Genomic DNA, 13,398 nt, shown 5'->3' on the forward strand with positions numbered 1-13,398 from the left:
CAAATCCTACATTCCAAATAACTTACAACCATTTTTTTGGGGAGTGTGTTTGCACATGTATGTGGAGGTTAGAGGTCAGTGCTGGTTGTCTTTCTCGATTGCTCTCCATTTTCTTATTATTATTTGGTTTCTTGACACAGGGTTTCTCTGTGTAACAGTCCTGGCTGTCCTGGAACTCACTCTGTAGCCCAGGCTGGCTCAAATTTAGAGATCCACCTGCCTCTGCCTCCTGAGTGCTGGGACTAAAGGCGTACACCACCATCACCTGGCTCCATCTTATTTTTTGGGATGGACCTCTCTGCCTCAGCTGGATGGGCTGGTCAGCAAGCCCCAGGGTTCCTCCTGTCTCTGCTTCTCCAGCAGTGGATTACAGGTCCATGTGACCCTGATTAAGAGGGTGCTGGGGATCAACCTCACTTGTACAGTAGGCATTGTAACAACCGAGTCACCCTCTCAGCCCCAAGTCACTTTTCACTGATAATATTCTCTATACACTGTTCTCATGAAATTCTTTTAAAACTAAAGTGATAACCAATGGTTCTGTAATTTTACTAAGGAAGTATAGGATCAGTGTATGAGAAGATACATTATTCTTAAAAGTTTGTTTCCATGGAGACACCAAAAGGAAGTAGTTGAGTCTCTGGGCCATGAATCAAATAATCATACAAGGTCCCAGAACAATCTACCAGTGTCATCCAAGTATGTCCCTGCTCCAGGCTCACCCCAGACTGTAGTTTACAAGCAGGTTGTTAGCATACATATAAAACTGCCAGTACTGTCCCATCCTGGGGGGTTGCACAGGCTCTTAAAACTGAGTGGCTCTGTGCAGTTAACAAATACTCAAAGCTAGGGGCTCACACACGCCTGAGCCCTAAGATGATTTCATATAGATATAACAAAAATGGAAAGAACATGCTATTAATGAGGATCACAACCCTAGAGATATGTACACTTAAGAGGATCTTCCCATCAAAGCAAAAACACTCTCCCCACAAAACAATGAGCAACTTGAACAACTGAAAGAAAATTGTTTAAAACCATTATCTCGAGACTGACATGTGGGGAATGCTGGCGACGAAGCACACTCACAACAGAGCTAGAACCCAACTTTCTAGCAGAGTTTAAATGATTAATAAAAGACCAGGTGGAATGGTGCATGCCTGCAGCCTTAGCTGCTAGGAAGACTGAGGCAGGAGAATCTTTTGAGTCAGATCATTGTGGGCAACGCAGTAAGACCCTACCTCACAAAACAAAGTCTGATCTGGGGCTGGAGATGTGAAAGACTCCCCAGCAATGCAAACGGAGAAGTACATAACCAGGGAAGACTTTGTGACACAGGCACACTCAAGTTTGGAATGCCTTTTCAGTTCATCTTATGCACTAAGGCAGAAAAATGTAAACAGAGAGGTTCCTCATCTTGAATGACAACTCTCTTGTTACAGGCAAACATCCACTCAGCTCCCAGTGTGGTGCCCTCAGCAAAGCAGGGAGGGTTATATTGCCAGGCACAATGCTTGCCATGACTTCAATCATCATTCTCCTTCTCAATGCAACTCATAAAAGCCTAAGCCTAATTCACACAGGATGCTTTTGGTATATCAAAACTGAATGAAGCTTAAATGTGCGTGCGTGCATGTGTATGTGTGTGTGTGTGTGTGTGTTTGTGTATGTGTGTGCCCCCTCCAGTGCTGGGATTACAAATATCCACTTCCCTGCCCTGTGTTAAGGCTGTTCAGGCATGACTGGGTCTTTTGTGTTATTCCATATCCTATCTCTTTTGACTTGTTCCATTGTCTGGAATGGCAATGCTGACAATTCTTTCTGCATTAGAGTCACCATGGTGTAGCCATGTTGACTTTTTCCTAGAAGTCCTAGAATCAGGGATCGTGGTGTACATTACATATGTTTCCTCAAAGGCTTCGGGGATAACATTAGCTTGGGAAAGGACTGTCCTCATGTCTCAGATAAAAGGTCAAAACCACACAGCCTTTAGGAAAAGATGAGGCTCCCATCCAGCCCTTCACGCCATGCTCGACATTATAGAATGGTATCTATTTCTTTACTTTGAACAACATACTCTCTGAAACCAGCTTATTGGAGACCTGTCTGAAGTATAGATGGAGGTTTGCCTCCTTGATGTATTTTACAAAGAGATGAAGAGATCAGAAGTGTCACAAGGCTCTAAGAGTAGAAACTCATCCCCAGGCTGGGGTTTTAACAGCAAGACAAGAATGTAAGACAATTAAGAAGTTTGGGAAGTCTGGGTTAAGTTTATTTCAATAAGTGAGTTTTCGTGGATTGGGATACATTTCCCAATAACATAATTGTGTGGAGATTAAATAACTGCAAAGTCACAAATCATGGGGGGAAATGATCTGATACCTAAGCTAAGCAGAGGTGCATGAGCACATTCCCAGCATTAATTAATTCACCAAGACATGCACAGTGTGCATCACAGGACAACACAACTTCTATCTTTCCACCGGCAGCATCGGGCACACAGCAGCCAGTGCAGCTCCTCCTCCTTGCACCACCGGCAGTCACTACATGGGCTGGGTTACACCAATGACACTTATTCCATAACCAGCACTGTACAGAAGACAATGAAGCCGATGCCCAAACCCACAACCCACAGACAAGTTGATTCCTTTCTGTTTTTCAAGTGTAAAGTGTCAAATACAAAACAAGTTATTAGGAAGCCTAATACTAAGAAAGAGACTCTATGCCAAACACAATCAATAACTGACATATATCATCTGCAGTTAAAGACAACGCCAGAAACATAAATAGGAGGAGTTGTCCTGCTTTCTATTTGTTTACATTTGCACAGGTCTCACACCACCTAGGCCACTCTGAAAGATACAGCACATTTACAGATTAATGTAAATTAATCTAAATGTAAACTGGAAGTAACATACAGGATTCCTTCATCTTACAGAAAAAATTACTATGTTTTATGTTTGTAGACACGTGAGGTGGCAGTTATTTTTATCTTAAGAGATTAACAACTCAATACATATTAAGCATAACACAAAATATCTGTAAAAACTGGCTAGAAGTAAGGATTCATCTTTTACACAGCCAACAGAAGTATAAAAGAAAATATATAGTATATTTTAGCATGATTTAAAATAAAATGATGACTAATGTACTAACAATATGGTAAATTTATGGCAGTTACAGAGTTGGCCTGATGTCATTGGTAAATGATTAAAGAATATACAAGACACATTTATTTATTTATTTATTTATTTATTTATTTATTTGTGGTGGGGAGGGGCTTGAGATAGCATTTCACTTTGTAGCCAAGGCTGACCTGGAAGTTGTTATGAGGATCAGGCTGGCCTCGAACACTTAGAGATCCACATGCCTCTGCTTTTGGAGTGCTAGGACTAAAGGCATGAGCCACCACATCCAGCTCAAAAGGCATGCCTTTTTGGGGGGTAGGGGTGGGGAGCAGAGCTAGAAAGCTTTAAATACTGTGAGAATTTCCATGTCTATTAGGAGCCAGAATGATACTGTCTTATATTTACAGCACCAAGTTTAAAAGTGCTGTTAAAAGTGTGTTCATCATGGGAAACTGTAACCAAAACCAATACAAATGAAAAACAGTTAAAACTGTGAAATGTTTATGATTAGGGTCAGATGCTGTTGCAAAAAAACTTGTATTTATTATACAATTAATTTTCAGTCACCAAAATACTATTATTACTCTCCGAGTAAGAAACTGGGATACAAGCTCAGAGGAACTCAATTAATTGCCCATCACCAAGTCAAGTCTAACAATGAGTGCAATTAGAAAGGAGGGAACACAAATATATTAATCTCCTGATTTTAAAACATAGCAGTAAAAAGGGAATGAAGGCAATTACATGAACTCTAGGTTTCAACAGTTTAACTTTAGCTAGGAAAGCTGATGACACAGGTCTCCAAGGCTCTTTGGATCGAGCTCTGATGAGAAAGGAGACATGCAAAGTGACCACAGAGAAGCCATACAGGGTGCTACTCACTGTGATTAGCATCCCTACACACAGTGACTTGGCACCTCTGAGCTCACAGGAAGCCAAGTTAGTCAGGAACAAACCAACATTACTCGAGAACTGCCACCTAAATATCTATCTAACCCTGGAATAGTTTAATGTCAGTATTTAGAGCAGGCTGGTCTTTTCGACTCTGTGGAGAACACATACAGCAAGCTGGCTGACACTGTGGACTGTTCACTAGCATGGACAGCCAGGTGGGCAGCTTACCCGAGAAGGGGAGGGGCACTTTCAACATATGTGAACCTGAGTGCGTTAATTTGGTTTGTAGTAGACATGACTAAACGTGAGGCAATAGTCTGACTTACACTCTATAGCAGAAACAATGACCTTATAGTGCTTCTCTATGAAGAAAACCCAAACACTGAGTCAAGTGTAGAAACTCTCAAGTTTCCCCAAGCCAGCTGAGGTCTTAGTGGCTATCAAGCATCATGCCTGATACCACCTGCCTCGAGGGATCTGGCTGCTCAGTAGTGTCTAAGAGATGAGGCAGAAGACAGTGCAGGACGGGACTGGTGGGGCGGTGGGGCGGGGGAGTGAACTGATGAAAGGGCAGGTCAGGATTCTGCAGTGGGGGCCATTATATAATTCCTTCAACTAGCCAGCCTCTCAAGGGACTGCTTCTTTGTGGTAGATGCCAATAACTTGTCTTCCCAATTTTCTATTGATGCGAAAAATTCCATGACTGAGACAACATACTTTTAAAAGTGTCTAATTGGGCTTGCTGTTTCAGAGGGTTTGAGCCCATGAAGGCAGAGTGAAGGCCGGGCAGAAGAGCAGCTGAGAGCTTCTCTCAGACCACAAACAGGAAGCAGACAGAAGGAATGTGAAAAGAACCTTAAAGACTGTGACACACCCCCTCCAACAGGTCCACATCTCCTGATCATCCCCAATACAAACAGAGGAGCCTACCAGGGCCACTGTCGTTCAAACCATCTTATTATCTTAATGACCAATAGTATGCAAACTTTTGTATATTACCAGCTGATCAAACCAAGAAATGAATAAAAGAGAAACAAGAAAGAAATGTGTGTAGGAAAAATGGGACAAGACAGACATTCCATTTCACAATGGAAGCTCTGGAGCTGAATGAAATCTGATTTTGCCCATGGCCAACCCATCTCTGGGCAGCTGCTGCGCTGAGATGCTGAGTGAGTTAGAGGCACAGACCACAATGAGCGACACAAGTGCTGGACTCAAGCCAAGGCTCCATGCAGGGCTGCCCCACTACCACACGCCACAGCACGGTTCAGCGGGCTCTGAGATCACACCAGGAACTGCCACCCACACACCTCTGTTCTACAGGAAGGAATCAGGAGTGGAATAGTTTTACTATATGACATCATACCACAGTCAAGAGCTTACACACACCCTTGCTAGCTGGCTCTCAGTTTTCTTCCCTCTTAAGAGTGTTCAGGGCACCTGAATATAGGATGGTGCCACCTACAACTGATTGGGCCTTCTCATGTCAGTCAAGAAAGACATGCCCACAGGCCAAACTGCTCTAGCTAAGCCATCAATAGACTTTCTCCAGGTGGTTCTAGGTCATGTAAAGGTGGCTGAACAGCACAGTTGTTTCCCTTTTACATGCCCATGCCCATATTCCTTTGAAGCCAGCCTGTTCCTGCTCTTCTGGCCCTCTCATAGTCTCCTCTTGTCTGAAGTTATTTCTCGTATCTTTACTGGCACCTTCCGGGTTATCTGCTCCATTAACATCCTAGGAATCCCAAAGCCTGCCTTTGAGTTTAACTTTTTCCTTCTTCCAGTATTTTCTATAAGACTATTGTCCTAAAAATAGGTTAAATTTCCTTAAGGCTGTATGCATGCCCCATCTCTTACACACACATAAAATAAATATTTTTTTTAAAGGAAAAAAAAAAAAGGAGAAAGGAGCTGGTGGAGGTAGTGGGATAAGGAAAATTGTGATGGCTGAGAGTTGTATGGAAAAACACACACCATTTTCTATTGTGTCACCCTGCTGAGTCTTGTATCCCTGAGAGAAATTTGAAGTCATATCTTAAACACACACCAGGCTGCTTTCTTCCTTTCCCTGTAATTTGTAACATTCATCTTTGTATTGTAGGAAGCTGGGTGCTGCAGAGTAACAACAAATATTACCTCTGAAAGCAAACAATTGCATGGTGCGAGCCTTTTATAAACGGCGGGCGTCGGCGTCACTTTACAAAGCCCGTAGCTGTGCGCATTAGCTAAATAAGGGTCTTGGAAGTGAATTTCAGTAGACAGGCTAGCAAAGATGTTTATTTACTAGAGAATAACTTTATATATGAATTTATATAAACAATTTACGTACGATACTGATTATTATTGCCTTCATGGAAGACTAGAATGCCAACATATATTTGTTTGATAAATAAATTAACTGGAAAAATATAGAATATTTATGTTTACAAAGAGGCCATAAATACTATAATTAAAAGTGACAATGATCATTAAGAACAACCATCAGGCTGCCAATGCCTTTTCTGTGGGGGTGATAGTTAGAAGTGTCAACTGACAGCTCTAGGAAGTTCTTAAAGGAAACCATGTTTTATTCCTTAAATTTACTAACATTTTAGTTAGTAGAGATTACATGCATCTTAAACAGTAATTGAAGCACTGGGTTAAGAGTCTCCGAAATTCTGTGAGTTAGAAGATGTAGGACTGACAGATTCTACAGGGATGCCAGCTATCACTACACTGTATGTACTTCAAATAAAGTACAGGAACTAAAACTGAGATGGAAACCACCCGACAGGCTTCTCTTCCCATGACAGTCCTGTGCTTTTAGTCTGACAATATCAGAAGAATACATTTTTCAGAGGCCTGGATAGTCAATGTTTGTTACCCCCCCTCCCCGCCCCAATCTGGCTAGCATTATTTATTGACATGGATTAATGAACAAAGAGATTGACCTCTTGCTTGTAATAAATAGGAAGTATATCAGGACAATAAAGAGCAAATGCTCACTATCACACCAGTAACTCCTAAGGTTGCAATAAGGATATCTCTGTTAATGGTCTCACAATTACACTGACAGATAGCCTCACTTTCTTGGATGTTGTAAGGCTAAATTAGCAAGATTCATTTTCCAAGCATGCACTTAAAAGCTGCATCATTACTTTATAGGCATATGATAGAGTAGTTCTGGTCTGACTAGCAGTAATTATATTTCCTTTTAACCATGAAAATCATCTTATGATAGAGCACCTCAGAACTCACGGTCACATAGCCCTCTTCTTACCCAGTGTCTACAGCCATCCCCCTACCCCCTCCCCCCTTTCCTGCATGGTGATCAGCAGTCAGAAATCCACCATGTCTATCTTCAAGATACTCCCAAGAGAGATCTTTGACTCTTCTGGGAATCTCACTTCTCACAAAGAAGCTCTGGGCTGCTGGTGATTGCAAAGGACTGGTGAGCCACACTGATCAGGTTGTCATGGGAATGCCTCTGAGTCTTCAGAGACCGCAAATGTGACTTGGACTTAAAGGTTCCTAATGATAATGCCAACGGGTCCTTCACATTAGCCTGTCTGGGCACCTATATAGGTTATCATATGCAAATATACAGTGGTGTTCATTAAAGGCCCCTTTGATCAAGATGACTGGGAAGCCTGGCAGAAGCCCACAGCTGGTTGAGGATGATCTCATGGTGCCCAATCCAAAGCAGATTGCCAAGGCTGTGGGTGAAATGTCCTGTAACTGCCCCTGTTCAAAGTGAACAAGATTGGCTCTCTCATCTAGTCTCTGTAGGTGTGCAAGGTGGCCCAATATAACGGTTGTGGTGTCATGGTATTCTATCCCTCCGGGGAGACTGAGGATACCTTCATTGTGGACCTGGTGGTGACCACATCATGTATTGGACGTATCAAGACTTGTGCATGTGCCTTGCAAATATAAGCAATAGGCCAAGTACACTCAGATTCTCAAAATTTGATGGGGAGCTTGGCATGAAGGCTAAGTTTGCCAGCAGGTCCTTCAGAAATCCTCTGTCCAAATAACCCTAGGGCTGGCAATCCTTGGAGCACTAAGTCATCACTGGCTGCTTAGACCCTGTCCTTGATGTCACACAGGGGATATAAGGCCAACCCAGTGCTTGTTAGACTTCTGTAGTCACTCCCCTGCCATGCCCGCCACCATCACTGTCTCCTTAGAAGATGGAAGCCATGCCTGACTACCCAGAACCCTACTGAAAATTCCAGCTCTGTAATTACATGATTAGTTCAAATCATTGTTCCTGTCACCTCACTTATTAGCTAGTGTCTGGAATCCCTGGTCTCTGGTGTGATCTCTTAGGTGGCCACAGGCCTCAGTGACCCATTTAAAAGCAAAAATCACCTCATGAAAGAGGATAAGAACAGAGGATACAAGAGTACCCCTAATACTGGCAACCAAATATTTATTTATTTAGTGAAATAAATTTAGTGTCTTTCTACACAGCCCTAGTGATCCTGGACCTCACTCCATAGACCAGGCTGGCCTCAAACTCACAGAGATCTGACTGCTTCAGCCTCCTGAGTGCAGGAATTAAAGTTGTGTGGCACCATGCCCAGCTCCAAAATTTAAATAATCACAATTTCATTACTGTTTATTATTCCTGTTTTTATTGTTATTGCCTGCTGGGGATTGGGCCAGAGCTTCATGCTAAGCAGTCGAGTGACAATGAGCTACCCCCCCCCCCCCCCGCCCAGCCTCATGCTTTTGCTTTACATCTTCAGCTTGAAGCAGAAGACGGTTTTCATGCATGCTGGCTGCTGCAATGTACATTTGCTTCCTTCACGTGAAGATACTTTTGGTTAGAGATTCTGCTGGCATAAGTCTTTTTTTGTGATAGAGTTGTTAAGCTTTCCTGCCTCACTAACAGTATATGTAGAAGGCTGAAGTTCAGCCTCCCCCACTTCTCTGCCTTGTAGATTGTACACAGTTCTAGTGTAATCGTGCTGAAGTAATCTCAGGAGCTCAAGGTTCTGCTCTAAGAAGATGCTTTCATGGGCCAGCCAGATGGCTCAGCTGGAAAGATGCTTGCTGTAAAGCCTGGTGACCTAACTTTGATCCAAGGAGAGAACTGACTCTACAGCCAGATGGCTCAGCTGGAAAGATGCTTGCTGTAAAGCCTGGTGACCTAACTTTGATCCAAGGAGAGAACTGACTCTACAGTGTTGTCCTCTGATCTCCCTGCCATGGATGTGCACCTTCCTCTCATCATACACACACACTAGTAATAAATAAAAATAAAAAATGTGCTTTAAATTATTTTATAAGCAAATAGTGCAAGTATTCTCTCTCTCTCTCTCTCTCTCTCTCACACACACACACACACACACACACACTTTCTAATATTTTTGCCTTTTGAGGAAAAGAAGAAAGTTGCCTTCTAGCCTTGGCCCTAGAAATGCTATACTGAAGCACTGTGAGTGGCATCTCTGTAAGACAACTTTCAACTACCTTTCAGCTCTCAGTGTGTGAGGTGAGCTGCCGTATCTTCGGAGCAGATGATAATAGGCAGTGCACTCATAGAAATGTTAATCTGGGATCAGAGATGCCTCAGTGCAAAGAACACTGGCTGCTCCTGAGAGGACCAAGTTCAGTTCCTAGCACCCGTATGATGGCTCACAACCATCTATACCTCCAATTCCAGGGAATCTGGGACCCTAGACATGTATGGGATATACATACATACAAGCAGGGAAACACTTATACACATAAAATACAAATAAATCTTTAAAATGAACCATCATCCTGGTTACTTCTTTTAAAGTTTTATTCATATATTTTTCATATACTAATGTGAATGAAGTATAATTTTATGCCTTTCTCTTATTTTTATAATTGAGGGTAGATGTTCTTAATGTTTGTACCCCGGAAGAGATGGTGCCTATATCTGATAGTAGCAAAAAGTCTACATTTCCAATCTTCAAAACAGCCATTCTGAGTCATGAAAAACTTAGATTCTCCTTTTCCTGTTTCCCACCTGTTGTGTGCTAGCTACATGGTCCTTCAATGCCTTCCCCTGACTGTCGTGTGCTAGCTACACAGTCCTTCAAGGCCTTCCCTTGAAGTGTTCCATTATTTGCAACTTTTTGTTTAAGAAAAATGGAGCAGGCAGTGGTGGTGCACGCCTTTAATCCTAGCCCTCCAGGAGAGAGCAGGTGGATCTCTGAGTTCAAGGTCAGCCTGGTCTATAGAGGGAATTCCAGGACAGTCAGGGCTACACAGAGAAACCCTGTCTAGAAAAAAACACCCCCAAAAAAGGAAAAGAAAAAGAAAAATTGAAACACAGTGAACAGACTAATCAGCTACATAACACTTTTTCAAATCTATTCTACATAATGAACTTGAACAATTTAATTTTCCTCTGAAACTATTTATGTTACAAAAAATTATAAAGGTTATTTTTGAACATAAATTACACAATTACCGAGTTTGTCAAGGTCAGAGGTGTTAAAAGTGACAATCAAAAAGCTGGATGGTTGGCCTTCCAAAAGGAGAGATCAATGCCAACTCTCAGGACCGACCGAGGCTGAGCAGAAAGCCCGACTATCTGGTCCCTGCCCCGACTGTCTCCGTCTCCAGGGTAACACTGAGTCATTGGTTCTGCAGATGTCTGTCAGTCTCAGAGTTCTCCATTTCAGCACTCCGGTTCCTCTATCTTTCAACTCTTGGGTTGACTACAACCCTGCCTTTGACCAGCCAAGATAGCTTTCTTCATTTGTGTTGGCCCAATGGCCACGTGGAGCCACCTCTGTGTCTGCACAGTTCTCTCTGGGTCTCGTTTCATGTGGAACTCTCATGGGCAGATATGCCTCAGCATCTCATTTACTGAGGCTTCTATTTAACTTTCACATGACCTCCTAATACACGCTGCTCTAGACGTGGAAACTCACTAAATTCAATGTTCTGACCTGCAAGTGATGACTTGGTTTAGGATACGGGGTAGAACAAGTATGCCTTCTCAAGGGCCACAGCATCGCAGCATCTCAGTAGCCCACTAGTTTTTTATTAGCTATGAGCACAGACTCTGTCCTCCTTGGAAATCTCTCCCCGCCTATCTCATATCTCAGTACTCATTTTCTGAATAGCGCTTACATTACCCTTACACTTTAGTGTGTGCTCATCTTTTCTTCCTATAACAGACTGAGAGCAGGGCATATACATTTCTTTAGGACAGTGTTCTCAAAATTCCTAATGCTGCAGTCCTTTAATACAGTTACTTGTGTGTCAGAACACGGTCAACAGAATGACTCATGATGAACAATGCCTTGGAGGAACTGTGAGAGAGGCTCCAGGAAAGGAAGAAAGAAAGAAAGAAAGAAAGAAAGAAAGAAAGAAAGAAAGAAAGAAAGAAGGCAGACTGCCTTTTACTTTAAGTGCATTTTGTTCCCTGGGTTGTTCTTGGATGCGATTTCATGCCTCCTTCAACAAACATTTGCATTCAATTTATAAGACATGTTCATTCCTGTTGGATGTCAGCTATAGAACTCAATCTGGTCAGTAGACCCTGAATCTGGATATGGCCTTCTGCCTTGCTTTCATGCTTTCCCAGATATACCCTACAGTGTTTAAATTGGTCTGTCCTGAGAAAGTTCTGGGAAAGGGCTGCTCTGTTAATATTTAATACATGCTTACTGATGTTTATTTATATGTTTTCCTAACCCTATTTTGTGAACTCAAACAACCTTCCTTGGATCACTGCTTTCTTTGTTTCATTTATGGACAAAAGTACACCGAAGCCGGGTGGTGGTGGTGCACACCTTTAATCCCAGCATTTGGGAGGCAAAGGTAAGCAGAGTCTGTGAGTCTGAGGCTAGCCTGGTGTACAGAGTGAGTTCTGGGACAGCCAGGTCTGTTTCACAGAGAAACCCTGTCTCCAAAAACAAAACAAAACAAAACAAAACAAAACAAAACAAAAAGTTCATTGAAACTAAAGTCAGGTTGTCTACATTAGACTGTTGTCCACTCCAAGCTTTCAGGTCCACAGATCCCAGGTCTAGCAGACAGATCTGTGAAAGTTGACACTCATGTTGTGATGACCCCTAAACCATAGAATTATTTTCATTGCTACTTCATAGCTGCAATTTTACTACTGTCGACAATCGGAATGTAAATATCTGATATGCAGGCTATATGGTATGCAATCCCTATGAATGGGTCACAACCCACAGGTTGAAAACCACTGCTTTAGAATATATCCAGGGTACCAACCACTACACACATCTAGTAGGGTGCATGCATGTGCATGCGTACGTGCGTGCGTGTGTGATTATTGGGTGAATAAATTTGTAAGATGTCTGAATATATTTACTAATTAACATTTACTTTGTATTTAAGTCTTACTTTGGTGAAGGCATTTTAGGATGCTGGCCTAAGGAGTGTGTGGATATGACTAGATAGTGGGTTTTGATTCTAGTTAGAGTTATCTGTGCTGGTTAGTTCCTGATGCCCCAATGAGCTTCAAACACTTGCTAACATCAAGTCATTTGTTAGTGCTTATAGATAAGGACAGCCTAGGCAGGTGAGACTCCTGGAGGTGGCTTGGTGGAGAAAAGCCACAATTCTCTTTCCTTTATTTTAAAACCTGATTTCAAAGTAATCAATCTATTAATAAAGCAAAAAGGCTGTTGCTGAACTCTGGCTTATGCACTTGGGTCTGTATTAGGCCCTAGGAAAGATCTGAAACAGAACATACCCTCCTCAGGTCCTGGTCTTAACATCTTCTCTCAAGACCTTGCTGATGCCTTCAAATGGACTTGGGGTCTGCTCTAGTTTTTGCTGTGCTCATGTCCATAGGGCAGTGGTTGGCACATCTGCCTCCCAAGCTGCTAAGATCCACAAGGACTAGGGCTGCACTTGTTATCCCCAAAGAGCCACTATTTACTTTTTTAATATCTTGAATAATTTCATATGTTTAAACAGATCCAGAAATAAATTTTAGGAGACGAAAGACAAGCACAGGGCAAGCAAGAGAATCATTCTGTGGTAAATGACAATAGAATGTTATCAGATGGCAAACAGCAAAGATTTTTAGCTCTACTCAACTCAATTATATTAAGTTATATTAAGTTCTGTGTACCATGAAAACTAAAAGGACCCAGAGACACACATTGGGGTTCAAACTTCAAACTGATATCAGAAAAGCAAAGCAGCTGGCCACTAGTTCTCACTTCTAGCTCAGGCTTAAAGAACTGATCCACACACGAGCTCTTCACCAAGTCTCAAACTACTGCCTCTCCTCAGTGCGGCTGGAGAATGAATGCTTCTCTGAGCCATTGCTTCTGTCCTATATACTTTCCTCATGCTGGGATTAAAGGTGTGTGATCTGTTATTCTTTTAGTCTGATTCAATCTTGTATAGATCTAGTGGC

At 42.3% G+C, this 13,398-nt stretch overlaps 1 protein-coding gene across 1 annotated transcript in view; it reads right to left on the bottom strand.

Moving 5' to 3' along the window:
- Positions 1-13,398, bottom strand: part of LOC127238251 (ubiquitin-conjugating enzyme E2 E2) — a 280,453-nt gene that overhangs the window by 46,556 nt on the left and 220,499 nt on the right. The window lies entirely within an intron of this gene.

Source organism: Phodopus roborovskii, unplaced genomic scaffold, assembly GCF_943737965.1.
Source record: "Phodopus roborovskii unplaced genomic scaffold, PHOROB, whole genome shotgun sequence".
NCBI lineage: Eukaryota > Metazoa > Chordata > Mammalia > Rodentia > Cricetidae > Phodopus > Phodopus roborovskii.